Source organism: Engystomops pustulosus, chromosome 2 (genome assembly GCF_040894005.1).
Source record: "Engystomops pustulosus chromosome 2, aEngPut4.maternal, whole genome shotgun sequence".
Taxonomy (NCBI): Eukaryota; Metazoa; Chordata; class Amphibia; order Anura; family Leptodactylidae; genus Engystomops; species Engystomops pustulosus.
In genome coordinates, this window is record NC_092412.1 from 152,623,338 (window position 1) to 152,640,798 (window position 17,461).

General features: G+C 40.1%; 1 protein-coding gene across 3 annotated transcripts in view; it reads left to right on the plus strand.

Moving 5' to 3' along the window:
* Positions 1-17,461, plus strand: part of HIVEP3 (HIVEP zinc finger 3) — an 85,167-nt gene that overhangs the window by 34,816 nt on the left and 32,890 nt on the right. The window contains exon 1 of one of the 3 annotated variants that reach the window (XM_072136953.1): positions 5,160-5,229. The exons of the other annotated variants lie outside the window; for them this stretch is intronic. The gene's annotated coding sequence lies outside the window, so the exon portion shown is untranslated. Of the gene's footprint in view, positions 1-5,159; positions 5,230-17,461 lie in introns of those variants that run through there. 3 annotated transcript variants of the gene reach the window in all.

A 17,461-nucleotide genomic window follows, 5' to 3' on the forward strand; every position in this document is an offset into this window, starting at 1 on the left:
GTGTGTGCTGCATCTGCTGACATGCTGCATCCTCCTAATATACAGGTGAGAGACACAGACATCAGCTACACATGAATCTGACATGTTCTGCTGTAATATGGCTGCCTGGAGCTGCTGTATCTCTCCTAAACACACACACATGCACACACAGGCTGCAGGGGGCATGGCCACCAGCACCAGGAAGCACATCATTATACAGGCTCACATCATTATACAGGCTGTCAGTCATGCACTGAGGGTGTGGCTGTGCCTGCCACTCATGAATAGAGTGGACAGCTTGAATATGCTAATGCTTCATTGGACATTTCACAGGTAATTTGCATACAGCTTTAGGACCTCATTGCTTAGGTTTACAGGCATGTAGAGGGACAATGAAGGGATAGAGGCAATGCTCTCTAATGGCAGTCTATGAAAATATATTTAGTTTAGGGGGGTTATTTTGCATGACGGGTTCTCTTTAATGGAATAATTACTTTCACAACTTGGCGTTCTCCCCATAATAGACCAAACTCCACCAGATGTTTTTTCTGCTTTATGTAGGTTTTTGGCTTAGGACCTTAAAGTTAGCTGTTAATTATCCTTTACAGATTCTTATTGTGCTTAACAATATGTCTGTGTACTGTTTTGTATCCTTCGCCTTTTGGTGGGTTGTTTTACTTTTGCACTTTATATAATGCCCTGTGTCGTTCTACGGCTATTGGAATGTGTTGTCTAGCTCTTATTGTTTTCTCTTAACCCCTACGAGTAGCAAGACATAATAGTATGTTCTATTAAGTCCCGCTTCTGGCACCAGCTCACGAACATAGCCGACACCAGAAGCAGCGGCTGGGTCATTTCTATTTCTATAGCTGGCCGTGAGACCTCTCCTGGAGCTGATTTTGGAACTTTCTTTTATATTAGATCTACTCTCTGGTTTTGGCTCTGAAAGGATGGATACATCCAATGTGATGTAGAGAGACCGGGAGCCAGGAGGAAAGCCAAAGGAAACATTGAGCCCCTCCTTTCATACTTGAGTATGACTGTACTCTTCATAGACTTAATGAGGATGGACAGAAGGTAGAGTAGCAGAACACTGAAATGATCTTTCAAAAGTGTAAAGTCAAGGCAGGAATATAGCTGATGAACGTGATTGAGGCTATGTTCACATTGCATTGATTTCACATGTTGAGTGTGTACACCAGGCTGAGGGTTTGCATAGAAATAGACTGTCAGAAGGAGGCCAATAGAGTATCGTTTTTGGCCTCCTTCTAGTCAATTTACATCACCAAACAGCACGAAGCGCATAAAAAACAGAATAGTAACTAACATTTTTTAACCAGTTAGTTGCTGTAAAAAAAAAGATCTTGTTTAATGGAGGTCGACCAAGCCTTTAGCAGATGGATACCACTGTAAGGCATCCATCCCATTTCTCATCTAAACGTGGGTGTTCTGCATTGATGTTGTGTCTCAAGGGAAAATCCCTGAACATTGGCAGCAGCAAATCACTGCCTGATGCTGAGGTAAGCTCCTCCCCCTGATTTTGTAGGGGAGGGGTTGTACAAGTAGACTTTCCCACTATATGCTTATAACTTTAGAGGGAATTATACATCAGGTATCTTCCAAAAATATACCTGAAATAGAACAAAGTTGAAACATAAATGTAGCCTGGCAATGTGTGGATGAATAGCTTGTGCTTTTTTTTTAGAAAAGGAGTGGGAGCTTGGTATAGTAGTGATACTATGCTGACAGACAAGGGAGGGGGAACTAGCTTAAAAACCACACATGAGATGAGTGTGATGTGGGAAGAAAGGTGCTGTACAATACACAGGCTTGGTGGAGAGTTAATAAAAGAGTATCTTTATTGACTGGACTGCACTGAAAAAGCTGAGAAGGATGGGAAGGCAGGAGGATTTTTTGACTGCAGAAAGCCTCCAATGCAAGGCTTCATGGAAATTGTTGCATCAGTATGTAAATAACACTGCAGGATATGTGTGCTGCTATCATAGGAACAGGTAATTTGTTTTCTTTCAGAAATTGGCTAAAACAGGGGATGCAGTTATCTCGAGTAAGGCTACCTGAACACGATGGTTTGCATCACGTGTCATACGTAGGTGATGAAGTTTTTTAAGTTCCATTTACATACATTGTAGTTTACGGTGTTAAATATTTCAATATGAAGGTCCATATGAAATAAAAACAAATGTACCACCTGTAATCATGGCTTATAAAGCCTCGTACATCTACTAAGCCTATAATATTTAATTATTCCTATTATGAGGTAAACGATTTCCATTTGCAATGCCGGTCCATAGGGAGCTGGGTGGAAGCGCCTCAAATCTGAGCAGGAATAGGACCTGCCCTATCTTTTGCAGTGTGGCTCAGGCACAGTGGCCAAATTTATCAAAAACAGTGCAATCTGTTCTGTACTTGTACAGTTTGCCTGTTTAGTGTGAGGGGGGTGGCATATTCATGAATTGCCGCACGTTCTTCATGAATCTGGCATACCCTGCACTGCTGCGGCAGAGTGCACCAACTTTTTTTTGGTACACCTTCAACCCCTTACCGACATTTGACATAGTAGTATGTCACGGTTGGCAGTGACTTGTCTACAGGAGACGTGCTACATCTAGCCTTGGTCACTGGCTCCTGAAGCCTCTAACATCCACGATCTATCTGTTGACCGCGGTGTGTAAGAGGGTTCGGAAGTCAATTAGACCCCCAGGTGGTCTGCTGCTCTGATGGCAGCCCCGGGGTCTGGCCAGGGCTGCGCGATGTACTCAGGAGCCGGCCTTTCGTCCTGACAGGCTCCTCCTGTTGTAACACTTAGCAGGTGCAGCATTCTTAGTGTATTACATTGCACAGTGCAATACAAGCTAACCTGTAAAAAAAAAAAAAAAAAGGTTTTTCAATAAAAATAATTAAATAAATAAAGTAAAAGTCCCATAAGCATTAACATTCCCTATTCACATCTAATAAAGTATTCACATCTAATAAAACGCACATATTTGATATTGACGCATCTGTAACAATCTGTACAATAAATTGGTTTCATTATTGTACCTGCCCTGTGAACGCTGTAAAAAAAAAAAAAAAAAATGTTATGTGCGCCAAAATAGTACCACTGAAAAAAACAACAGAACACATAAAAATAAGCCCTAAAACTAGACGGAAAAATATATTAGTTTTTCTTTAGTAAAATTGCAAAAGTATATAAAAATATATAAATGAGGTATCATCGTAATCATAGTGATCTATAGAATAACGATAACATATTCTTATTATGGAGCGGTGCAAGTTTCCAAAAGATGCAAAATAAAAAGGAACCGGAATAAACTATTTTCTTTTCTTTCATACATTCAAGAGTTAATAAAATCTCATTGATTATCTAAAGACTTACTAAAATGAAGTATTTTTAAAGTGCATCTAATCTTGCAGAAAATAAGTCCGTATATGTCCAAAGTGCCCCCAAAAAATAAAGATTATATAACCTTTAAAAAGTTATACAGATCTGCCTTGAATGGCGGCTTCCCTTCATTGCCCTGGCGTGTTCCCATACAGCAGTTTACCACCGCATGCCCCAACCCTCTCCTACCTTACCTCTCCACGCTCCCGTCCGGACTAGGCCCCGCATGCGTCCACGCTCCCTAGGGGGCGCGTATGCCGGCACTCGGAGATTTAAAGGGCCAGCGCACAGGTGATTGGCGCTGGTCACTTCCGAGTTTGCTATTTGATCCAGCGGCTCCCATCATTCCCCGCCGGATCTTCAAGCCATTCCCTTGGAATTGAAAGCCCCTCTGTGTTCCTGCTCTCCCTTTCCTGCTTCTGCATTCCTTTGTTCCGTTCCAGTGATCCTGCGTTCCAGTGATCCTGCGTTCAAGTGTTCCTGTGCTCCTGAATGTTCCCGTGTTCCGTTCCTGTGTCCCTGCCTTCCTGTGTTCCTGTGTTCCAGTGTTTTCGTTCCCATCTGCCTTGACCTCCCGTTACTGACTCCGGATTTGGACTTTGACCTTGCACCTCTGCTGGCTGTCCGCATGATCCTGACTAAAACACCTCGGCCTTCGCTGCCACCGCGGGCTAGTCGCATCCGTAGAACGACCTGGTGGCACCCTGCCGCATCAAGACCATCCCGCTTTGCGGCGGGCTCGGTTGAAGACCAGGTGCCACTTAAACTCCGGTCCCGGATGTCGACTAGTACCATATCCCGTGGTGGTCCAGAGGGTCACTCTGACACACAGCTTTAGTAGGAGAAAAACCCCAGAAAAACCTTTGCATTACAATTTTTTTTAAAGCTGCTTATTTCATACCACTAACCTTGCCATAACTTGAATCATGAGGAAAAGTAAGTAAAGCTAAATTAATAAAAACATGGGTTGCAGCGCCCTTTTCGGCCATTATAATTAACGTAAGTGTAAGGTACATGCAAGTTGATGGGAGCAGATGGGAAATAAAAAGGCTTCTATCCCATAACACACCACTATCAGTGCTCCATTACTACCTCCCATAAACTGTTTGCTGCTGGATTCTGGATCTCAGGTGGCTTTTCCTTGTAGGTCTTTTCCATGGCTTTTGCGAGTAACACAAAGCATACGATATGTATAGTATATATATAGTATATTTGGTGCTGAAGCTTTCCATTCAATGGTCAGTCTGACTGAGTTTTACTGGGCATCCTTTTTTCCCAACATCTTCTATCCATTAGTGATGTCTTCATTTTTATATCAGAAATATTAGAAGAGAGTCATCTAATGTAATTCTTTTTTCAATAGAATTCTGTTCACCAATGAACCTGGGGGGTAATAAACCGGCTAGCAGTGTACGGTAAGTCAGAGATTACAGTGAAGGTGATGGTGACCCAGGAGTGACATTTCATCTCCTGACAACCTTTGTCTGCCTCGCTCCCCCCTCCTGGGCTCTCTTTTTCTCTACTGTGACTCCTCATGAACCCTTTATTGTTGATCACCGGCAGAGCCTTCACGCTGTACTGCGTCGCCTCTTACAACAGGAAACTGTACAAACTGAGTCAAATAAAAATAGCAAAAGAAAGAGAGATGCTATAGACATAGAAATGATGAGAGGAAGAGGTGGCAGAGATGGAGGGGGAGCTGTGGGCGGACCTCAGATTAGCAATTTCCCCCCTGACATCACGGCCCAAATAAGGAGCTTTGAAATAAACGTGTGTTATTTTCTTTCATGCTTTCCTCCTGACACTGAAGATTCACCGCAGGCAGTGCAGTCACAGGCAGGGAGAAGGTGAGGCAGACTATTTCTTCTATCTTTACCAAGACATGTGCATTAGAAACGTTGTTTTCCGCTTTAGGAAGGGTTAACCCAGCAGGACCCCAGCAGACTGCTTCTTTAAATGAGGCGCTGTGTGAGTTAAGACTGTAGAGGGGAGGGGAGGCTGGCGAGGATCCCCCATCTGCTGCAGAATAAGGGAGAATGGGCTAGCGGGGAATGCAGAGTTTCTTGTGGTCCAGTGACACTACTATATATTAGTCACTAATGTAGTGACAGCTTATGACAAGGCTCTGTCTTGGTTTCTCAGATTTTGTCTTCTTCATTTTGCCTTTTGTTTACGATTTCTCTTTGTTTCAATATGTTCGTCGTCCCCCCCATATTCTACTACTTGTCTTGCGATTTGATTCTGCTTTTTTCCGTGTCGCTATTAGTGATTTTGGGTAATCTGACCATGTTTTTTTCTTTTCAGCATCAGTGGTGCGAGACACTTTTGTGTCTGATTGTTTTTATTATTTTTGTGTGACCCGATCAGGTGCAATGTTATTTGGTTTTATTTCAGCATGAAATGTAGATGCTGCACATGTAGATCAGATCATATAACATATAATAAAACCCTTAATACATCATGCACAGCCATCTAGTGTGTTTTATCTAAACATTGTAATTGAATAGTCCACATTTCATTTTTTCTTTACTAGTCTTTGGGACTGTAGTAAAGTTCTTTTCAATGATGCTTCTATGTTTATACTGTTCAGCTCATTTTGCCATATTCGTTTAGTGTTTTGCAGTCCACATGCTAGTTCAGAGTAGGAATTTCTGATTGTGAGCTCTTGAGAACAGAGAAACCCTGTGTGCTTCATAAAGAGGGAGGTGTGCTTGGGAGGAACCCTCTGTAGGGCTCTGTCCTGGGATGAGAAGCCCCCTTGTTATTTGACCAATTTACAGCTGCATTGGGACCAGTAGCTTGAGTCAGGATATAGGGAAAACTCTTGCCTCCTCCACCCAAGTTATACATAGACTACTCTACTTTCCGAAGCAGCTGTGTTGACTTTATATGTTGCTATAAGTACACCATCTTACATAAAATAGGGACAGGTATGTGCAAATTTTGTTGAAAATCCTATTCCTTTATATTCTGTGTAACAATTGTATCCCAGTTTTAGGGCTGGTGCTACCTGGGTCAATATTTCTTACATCGGTTCTGAAACTATTTAGATTTGCACTAGAAACTTCCTTGCAGGATGTGGTTTCTTGTGCCATGTGATAAACTCGCCAAAGTTAGCAATTCCATAGACAAAAAGTGAAACCTCTTAAAGACGGGTGAAAGAAATTATTTTCTTCCCTTTTCCTAGAAATTGTGCTCTACAGAACTACAAAGTTGTGCCACTTGTTTCAGCACCGAAAGTGTTCCCCAAACAGAATTCTACTATCTGACCAAGATCCCAGGGGTTATGTTTGATTGGACAGCATGCTTTAGTTGCCTATACCTAATCTTTGATGTGTGTAAAGCATGCATGGAAGGAGTGTGCACTGTTTGTTATCGATGTATAGGAGGTCCTTATTGCCAGAACGCTGGGGAATCTCACCGGATTCTGAAGTGTCTAACTATTTCCTAAAGTCTACCGTCTATTTTTATATCACAATTGTTATTACCCCTTTTTCAGCTGCTATATACATCGCCAGTTCCTTGGAAGGTGTTCCATTGGGCTTTGGATGTATACATAGTGAATTTAGACATTGATATTGGGGTATTGGGAACAGGATGAAAACAACTTGATCCTGTGGAGACTCAAAAATTGTCACAAGTGACTAGGTTCTGTATCCAGAAGGATAAGGGTCAGTTCACACAGGAGTATTTGGCCACTCTTCAGGTCAAATGTCAGGTCAAAATCTGCTCTACTAACATGGATTTAACGAACATGACCTGTATTCTTTATAGTCTCTGCAGCCTCCCATGGATTTTATTGGGAGATAATTTTTCCAGATGGAAGATCCAAGTAGAAATCTGCCATGTGGACATACCCCTGCAAGTGCACTGAACAACACACATTTTATGAGGTCTGGCTACTTTGGCATATTTGATATGTTCTTCCTATTGGGCCTGTCTACAAATTCCATTTTAAAGGTATAGATTAAAGTGTAGAAATAACATTGTTGAGATCTTCCACAAGTTTCAGAGCATCCTTGCCAGTCTCCACATTTTTGCCACTTGAAATGTCAGGCCCAACCCTGTAAACATTTGTTAATTTATTGTTTTGGATGACTTTTCTTGCATAGGGGTTTGTGGTAGTGGTTGAATTATATATTTGAAAACGGTGAAACCATAAGTTTACGGAATCTCCTGTGTCGTCACACGTTTCTCTGATCTGTGGAATCTTTGGGGTGGATTTTCCAATGATAAATAACAGCAGTTTCTTTGAATTCTTGGAGAATTGATGATTTGAAGGATTTTTAAGCAGGAGATATAACCATCCAACTTTTATAGAGCTTCTCTAGTAGGACAGAATGGGTCATACGAAATAAAAGAAACATAACTTGCTCTGTGCTGCTGTTGGACTGCTTCCCGTTATGTTCTAATACCTGATGCCTGTCAACATGTAAAAAAAATCCTCTTTATCTGTAAGTACCTACTGTGATGACTCATCTAAGCCAGTTATTGTTCTATTGAGGTTTAATGAGAACCTAAATATTCATATAGGAATTTATCCTTCTAAAATCAGCTTTTAAAATTATGCTAATGAGCCAGAAGGCTTTGGAGTCCCTTCTTGCTGCAACTTCACAGGCAGTTACATTCTGAAGGAGCACTTCCTCCCTCCCACTGTATACTCACTGCTGCCGAGATTACAGGAAGTTCCGGGGGAGAGGGAGATTGAGACACGCTGCTGCTGTGTAACATCAGCCTTTGAAGCCAGAACAGAGAGGGCTATTGTACTGTATTAGCATAATTTTAAAAATTGATTTTAGAAGGAAGGAGGGCATAAATAACAAATATGAGAAGATTAACAAAGTCACGGTGCCTGAATCTATGAGTAAGTTTCCCAGGTTCATCATGCCTAAAGGGGTATTCCCATTTTGGCAAATAAATGTTAATATTTGTATAATGGAAAGTTATTCAATTTTTCAATAAACTTTCTGTATCAATTCCCCACGGTTTTCTAGATCTCTGCTTGCTGTCCTTCTATAAAAAGCTTCATTGTTTACTTCCTGTGGACAGAAATCTGACTCGTTAGTATCAGAGAGTAATCAGAGATTTGTGTAATAATGAGCCGCACACCTGTTGGCCATGGTCAGATTTCTGTCCACAGGAAGTAAACAATGAAGCTTTCTATAGAAGGACAGCAAGCAGAGATCTAGAAAACCGTGGGGAATTGATACAGAAAGTATATTGAAAAACTGCATAACTTTCCATTGTACAAACATTACATTTATTTGCAGAAATGGGAATACCCCTTTAATTTTGAAGGTAGATTTCCTTTAAAGTACTTTTTATTTGTTAAATTTTAATATCCTATCACATTTTTAAAACCTTTTTTAGGCAGAGTTAAATTATTCCTACTGGGAGTTTTAACCATTTTCCTCCACCTCGCTGCCTTTTTCACTGCAGATGGCCTAGTTTTTACTAGGATGGGAAAAGGCATGTGTGGATTCATCTCAGCATAGTGATCCTGGGGTGAATCTTCTCCTGCCATGTCCCATACTATTATTGTACTAGCAGGGTTTATGGAACCAGTAATGAGACCAAAGGCTTCAGTTAATTCTTCACTTGTTGAAGTCATAGCAACCGCAGAATCTAAATAATTTTTTTTTCTGCAATACTTACCTTTCACAGCCCCCCTCATTGTGATCACAGGATGCAGTGTATTAGGGAAAACACATACTCAAAAGTCCCATAGAAGGACTGAAAACAAAGGGAAAAAACATTCAGCAATAAAAAAATAATAAAATTAATTTAAATGTCCCAAATGCCCCCTTTCTTTATATATTTACCAGCTTGCACATGTATTTATGTGCAGTCTATGCCAGAATTCTGGCACAGACTAAATATTAATTTGGCCCATTAGGTATCACCAAACCATTACAACCAGTATATTAAAGATAAATCAGAATGTGAACACAGTAAAAAATAAAATTAAAAAACACCAAAATATCCTAATTTTGCCTAGTATGCTGCCTAAATAAATAGACAAAAAAATAAGAATAAAATTTGCAGAAGAGCGGGATGCAAAAATTGTAATTTCCCCCATGATTAATGACAGTATTTGAAATTCTTCTATACCGTATTTTTCGGACTATAAGGCGCACAAAAAATCCTTTGATTTTCTCAGAAATCAAAGGTGCCCCTTATAGTCCAGTGCGCCTTATATATGAACCATACTTACAGACAACAGCTGCCTTGGACTGTGCACAGGTCTGCCACCTGCTGGTCATTCATCCTTATAATCAGGTGCGCCTTATAATCCGGTGCGCCTTATATATGAACCTAGACATTTTAGCAGGTATTTATTGATGGTGCGCCTTATACTCCGGTGCGCCTTTTAGTCCGGAAAATACTATATCTAAAATTTCTTTTAAATACTTAAAGGGCTAACAAACCTACATGCTGTTTTCAATAGTTTGTATGGCGATTTTTATTGTTTCTATTAGTGTTTGGAATCTTAGACTTGGGCTGGCTATATACTAGAGTGGATGCCCTGGCTGCCTATATACTGGGGGGCAATGGGCTCGCTGGCTATGAACTAGGATGCAAGGGCCTGGCTGGCTATATACTGGGAGGGAAGGGGACTGGCCAGCTATATACTGGCTGTAGGCTGTGACAAATGCATTTTCCACCCTAGACTTATATTCGAGTCAGTAGGTTTTCTCAGTTTTTGTGTTAAAATTAGGTATGTTGGCTTATACTTGGTTCAGCTCATATATCGTAATTACAGAAAAACGCCTTGAGGATCAAGGTGGCACAAAAAACGGTGTACTTACCCTGCTATCGCACCCAGTTGCAGCGTTGTGGTTATGTTCCATATATGTTCTCCAAATTATCAGTGGTAGAATTCATGGGACCTCCTCAGACCTCGGGGTGTCACTTCCTCTGAGGAGGCCACCGTGACACAGCACTTTTGGCTGAGCAGTGTTTGCTGAAGACAGGCACACTTCTGATGCAGAACACTCAATGCCGAGAACCAAGTTGGTCTTCTGAAAAGCCTTTAAAGGGAACCGTCACCACATTTTTTTAACAAGTACAGCTAGTGAAAGGTTCCCATAGAGTCCTATTAACTAAATGCCACCCTACATTTAGCTAAATTGTCTTCCTCAGACACACTTAACCCCTAGGCGCACCAGGACGTTATAGTACGTCCCCGGGGCTAGATGCTTAGCGCACGGGGACGTTCTATAACGTCCTGCTTCTGGCACCGGCTCACGAACGGAGCCGGTACCAGAAGCAGCGGCTGTCAGCTGTCTAGTACAGCTGACAGCCTGCGCTAACACCCGCGATCGGAGCCGGCTCCGATCGCGGGTGTTAACCCCTTACACGCCGCGGTCAAACATGACCGCGGCGTGTAAGGGTGTTTGCGTTGTGGATCGGATCCCCCGTGCCGCTTACCGGGGGTCCGATCCACTTCTGGGCAGCTCCGAGGACTGGCATGTGCCCCGGAGCTGCCCGGTCTCCATGGCAGCCAGACTCCTTCCGGGTCTGGCTGTAAACTGTCTGAGCATGCGCAAGCTTGCTCAGACAGTTTACACTGCTCTACAATAAAATAGTATTGTAGAGCAGTGTATTGAACTTAAACCAGTGATCAGAGCATCACTGGTTTAAGTTCAAGTATGTATAAGTAAAAATATGCAAAACACTTAACACTACACATTATAATAAATAAAAAATTAATACATAAAAATATAAGCCCCTAAAATGTCACTTTCCCATAAAAAAACTTAATAAAGTATAAAAAACATAAAAACACAAAAAAACCCCGCATATTTGGTATTGCCGCGTCCGTAACAATCTGCATAATAAAACAGAATTGTTACTGGACCCGCACGGTAAATGCCGGAGGAAAAAAACGCAAAAAACATTCCGAAAAAAGATAATTTTTAATTAATACCCTATAAAAAATGCTCTAAAAAGTGATTTAAAAAATGTTATGCACTCCAAAATAAGCCCACTAAAAAGAACAACTGTTCTCGCAAAAAATAAGCCCCTAACAAGATTTATCTGCCAAAAAATAAAAAAGTTATGCATATAAAAAGATGGTGATGCTAAAATGAATAAGATTTTCTCCAAATTAGTTTTTATTCAGTACAATTGAATAAAATACACAAAACCCCCACATATTTGGTATCCCTGCGTCCGTAACAATCTGTATAATAAAACAGAATCGTTATTAGATCCGCTAAGTGAACCCCGTAAAAAACAACCTAAAAAAACTCTCTCTGATAAAGATGATTTTTTATTAATGCCCTTTAAAAATGCTCTAAAAAAGTGATTTTAAAAAGTTACGCAATCTAAAATAAGACCACTAAAAAGAGCAATCATTCTTGCAAAAAATAAGCCCTTAAACAGATTTTTGAGGTGAAAAATAAAAAAGTTATGCATATGAAAGACGGTGATGCTAAAATTAACAACAATTTTGCCAAATTACTTTTTATTCAGTAAAAATGGGAAAAAATAAAAAAATATATATAAATGAAGTATTTTCATAAACGTGGCGACCCAAAGAATAAAAATAATATACTATTTTCATGGTATGGTTAACGGCCAAAAAAAAAAACACATAAAAATTTTCCTAAAAATTGATGATTTTCATTTCCTCCACCAACAAAGAGTTAATTAAATCTCACCAATTAGCTATAGATGCCCCAAAATTATGTATTAGAAAAGTGCATCTCATGTGGCAAAAGAAATAAGCCCCTATAGGTCCTCAATAAAAAAAAGAAAAAAATTATAGCCTGTACAATGTGACATAGCAAATCTGATTTGAATGGCGCCTCCTTCCCTTCTATGCCCGGCCGTGCGCCCATACAGCAGGTTACCACCACATATGGGGTATCGGTGCATTCGGGAGGAATTGGGTATCAAACTTTGTGGAGCCTTTTTTCATTTTATCCATTACAAATGTTTAATTTTCCACCCAAAATGAGTGTATTGTGAAAAAATATTACAATTTGCAGACTCCACCTCCATTTTGTTTTAACCCCTATAAAACACGTAAAGCGTTAACAAACTTCTTAAAAGTGGTTTTTCATACGTTGAGGGGTGTAGTTTCCACAATGGGGTAATTTACGAGTCTCGCTATTATTTAGGCCTCTCAGTGTCAATTAGAAGTTGAGCAGGTCCATCTAAATACAGGTTTTGGCGATTTTACAAAAAATGTGAAAAATGGCACCCAAATTCTGAGCCTCATAACATTCTAGTAAAATATGTGGAATCTGAAAAAACCATGCCAACATAAAGCAGACATTTGGGAAATGTAAGTTATGAATTTATTTGGGTGCTATGACTATCTGAATCAAAAGTAGAGAATTTAGAACGTTGAAAATAAAGAATTTTTCAAAATTTTTGCCAAATTTTGTTTTTTTTCATAACTAAACGCAAAAGATTTCATCCAAATTTTTAAACTAATTTGAAGTACAATGTGTCACGAGAAAACAATCTCAAAATCCCCTGGATATCTCACAGCGTTCCCACGCTATAACCACTTATAGTGACACAGGCCAGATTTGAAAAATGGGTCCGCGTCCTTTAGGCCAAAAGATGCTGTGTCCCGTAGGGGTTAAAATTCATTTTGTTTTCTTACCTGGCATCAGCAGCGAGTCAGAGGGGGCGTATCTTGCTCGGCCAAGTCCAGTGGCTCCTCTTCATGTCGCCTTCTCACTATTCAGCATTACATGTCCTGTGACAAAAGGTGGTGTCATCTCCTTCCTTACCCACTAACATTTGTTAGTAAGTGACAGTGCTGATATGGATGGTATTTCAATGAAAGCAAACAGTTTGGATAGTGAATGACAAAGGTGAATGGAGGCTAGTGGCACTGGTGCTGATATCTGTGACCTGCTAGTTTAGGGAAGCAAAAGCTAAGTTTACACTGGTCCACTGGTCCACACTGAAATCTGTGCTGTTTACTACAACAATCTGCAACTCTGTTCAGATGACACAGAAAATATGAAGCAAATCTTCATGGAATTCAATACTTGCCGACCTCATTCCAGAAAACCAGCAATTCACTATGTGGCCACCATCTGCTCTTTATTCAATTTGATACTCCAACCCAATGTCCCTCAGGGATAGTATAGGGGGGAATGGTTCAGCTCACCCCCATAATATATTGCATTCTGGTACAACGATGCACGGATGAGGGGCCAGAAGTAACCAAAATAGCAGTAGGAAATGTCGAGGTTCCAAAGCGTAGCAAAATTTTTTTTGTTGTTGTTGAAAAATCCACACTATTTAGAAAAGATTAAAAACATCTTTGGGCGTCACTAAATCTTAAAGTACATCTACCACCAGGATCAAGGGTCGTAAACCAAGTCCACAGACATACTGGTGTGTGAACTCTCTGACAGGATTTGTCTCTTTTAGATTCTTATGCCCTGGTTTTTTTTTTTTTTTAAAAAGGCTTTTAAAATAATGCAAGTGAGCCCTAGGGGCTCTGGACTTCATAGGCGTTAATAGAACCTGGAGCCTCTCATGCTCATTCGCATAATTTTTAACGCCTTTTTTTCTTAAAAACAAGGGCATGAGAAGCTAAATGTGCTTCAAGTCTGACTTCATATGTTCGTGTAGAGCTGGCCAAACAGTATACAATAAAAAATTAACCTTAGGTTCATCAACAGTCCTGGTGCTAGCTTTAGATCACTAGCATTTATGGATCACATGATTAATGCATTTTCTACAACTCCATTTAGTAGGAACCGGAAATCCATTTTAACAACACTATTATAGCCTTCTAGGAGCAGAGTATAGTAGAGAAGCAGTATCTATAATGTAAACTTTTTTAACCCCTTCCCGACGCACGCCGTACTAGTACGGCGCGCGCGGGGTCCCGGTGCATGGAGAGGGCTTGCGGGCCGAGCCCTCTCCATAGCCGGTAAGTCTTTGCTGCATATTGCAGCAAAGGCTTACCGGTAACACCCGCGATTGGTGCTCACGGCCATCGCCGCCGGCAATGCTGCCGGAGGCTCCGGATGGCTCCGCCATCTTGCCGCGGATCGCCGCTCCCCGATGACGTCATGGGGAGCGGTGATCCATTGTCATGACATCTTCGGGTCTCACAAAGGCCCGAAGCTGTCTCGTTTTAACCCATTCATTACAATGTGCTATCAGCACATTGTAATGAATGAGGAGTAAAATCCCCATATACTGCCATATTGCAGTATGGCAGTATATGGTAGGATCGATCAGACAACCTAGGGTTAAAGTACCCTAGGGAGTCTGAAAAATAGTAAAAGTAAAAGAAAAAAAAAGTTAAAAAAAAAAATTATAATAAAAAAACCTAAAAATTCAAATCACCCCCCTTTCCCTAGAACTGATATTAATATGAATAAACAGTAAAAATCATAAACACATCAGGTATCACCGCCTCTGAAAATGTCCGATCTATCAAAATAAAACAACGGTTTTTCACTGCGTTTAACCCCGTAACGGAAAATAGCGTCCAAAGTCAAAAATGAAATTTTTTTGCCATTTTGGAAAATATAAAAAAATTAATAAAAAGTGATCAAAAGGTCGTACAGTCCTAACAATGATAGCAATGAAAACGCCATCAAAAGTCGCAAAAAATGACACTACCCACAGCTCCGTACACCAAAGTATGAAAAAGTTATTGCCGCCAGAAGATGGCAAAATAAAAAAAAAAATTTTGTACAGGAGGTTTTAATTTTTTTAAATGTATGAAAACATTATAAAACCTATACAAATTTGGTATCCACGTAATCGTAGCAACCCAAAGAATAAAGTAGACATGTCATTTGGGGCGCTCAGTGAAAGCTGTAAAATCCAAGCCCACAAGAAAACGTTGCAAATGTGTTTTTTCACCATTTTCACTGCATTTGGAATTTTTTTCCCGCTTCCCAGTATGCGCCATGGAATATTAAATACCGTCACTACGAAGTGCAATTTGTTACGCAGAAAATAAGCCATAACAGAGCTCTTTATGTGGAAAAATAAAAAAGTTATAGATTTTTGAAGGTGGGGAGTGAAAAATGGAAGTGAAAAAACTAAAAAAAGGCCAAGTCGTTAAGGGGTTAATATATTGTATGAGTGATCAGATTCCTTAGAGTTTCGAAGACTCTAGAGTGCCTATACAAAAATTTAAAATACAACTATGAAATTGAAAAAATAAACTCCCTCTTTTCCTGAAAACTTATGTGACTTATGTGACTGAAAACAACACCCAAGACTGCCTTGACTGACAGTTCCCTTTCAGGATGTTTCCTAGGGAAAGCTGTCTGTTAGGCTGTCTGTCCTATCTTTTTCTGGGCTACAGAGTGGTACGGTGCCGCACGTGTGCTGCACTGTACTGCTCCCGTACGATGCCGTCAGCCCATAGAAGTGTATGGGGGATGTATATAGGTCCCCCATACATGTATGTGAGTGCAGCCTGTTGGAGCTCGTTTATGTACAGCTGTGGCTTCAGTGATGGACAGCTGAACCCAGTCTACCCAGTTCCTTCAGATGGTGTTAGTTATTTTCAGTCTTCTCTTTGCTTTATCTAGTGTTATTTCTTTGTGTCTGGTTGTGCGGTTTGTGACTGATCTACTAACATGTAAAAATAATTTGCCTATATGGTGAGCTTAAAAACGTTTTAATCACTCATTTCGTCTGCCACCTATAAAATTATAATAAAAGTGATTACATGTGCTCAAAACTATAGCAATGAAAATGGCAGGTTGACAAGTAAAAATGTACTCTTACTCAGTTTTGTACACAGAAACTTTCTATGTCAGAAAGGCAATAGATTTTTTTTAAACTCATCTTGGACACTCTGCTGACTTTAGACGTCAGAGGCCGCACGTAAGTGGTAAGTGGTGGTGAACTAACCCTGCGATGTCCCTGCGGGCTAAGGCCCTGAGACACATATAAAGTAAAAACACACATACACACAAAATAGTCATAAATATTCATAACAAATACAATGACATTTCCCCATATAATAAAAAAAATCCCCCGCTACACTACAAAGAACACACCATAGTCACCCCATTTGCCCGAGACATGCCCCCCCCCTCAATTTGTGTTGCAATAAAAGCTGGCAGGTTTGCTACACAAATCCAATCGCATGCGCCACAATATGCTTTTAAATGTGAAAAATGGTAATTGTTAGATTTTCCGACGTTTGTGCAGTCCGCAGACCCTTAGTAAATAGGCCCCTATGTGTCCCGAAAATAACACCGTAAAAATTTTTAAGGTAGCATGTAAGAAAAATGTTATGGCCCTTAAACCGCTGCTTACGCATATTTGCTAAAAATGCCTGGTCACTAGAGCCTTTTCAGGCCGCGTCACGTAGGGGTTAAAGGTAATATTTGCCGTTTACACCATACTGGAAATAGAATTCAAGCTTCCCAGTACGCTGTATGAAATATTCAAGATAGATTAAAGCTGCATCATTATATACTAACATTTTTATACTGTTTTATTATACAGCTTATTTATAAAGTTAAGTTTCCCAGGGAATATACTGTATAGTTGTGTTGAGCAGGTTATTTATTATAAGAATTAGAATGAAAGGTACCCTTCTGTATACTGAAGTTTCCATTACATTCTCCTAAAATGGAGAGAGTGTAATGGAAAGCTCTGATGCAGGTGTGAACTGGGCCTTAATGTTCAATATTCTGTTTATTTCATCTATTCTGCTCTGCTGAACGTTTTGAATCCTTGTTATTTTTTCTGAGATTACTCTTTATATTGTAAGATGTATGACATGAAAAGCATATTATGAAAAACGAACCTTAAAGGGGATGTTCACTTTATACCACATTACACCAAATAATATTGTTTGTGTAATAAAAGTTATTACATTTTCCAATATGCGTTCTGTATCAATTCCTCACAGTTTTCTAGATCTCTGCCTGTTGTCATTCTATAGAAACCATTTTTGTTTGCTTTCTTTAGATAAATAGCGGTCCATGTTCATGTGATGTCACACAGGTGCACCGCTCGTGAGCATCACACAGCTTTGATTACACTGTGTTTTATATGAGCTGCGCACCTGTGTGAGTTCACATGACCATGGACCGCTGTTTATCTACAGGAAGT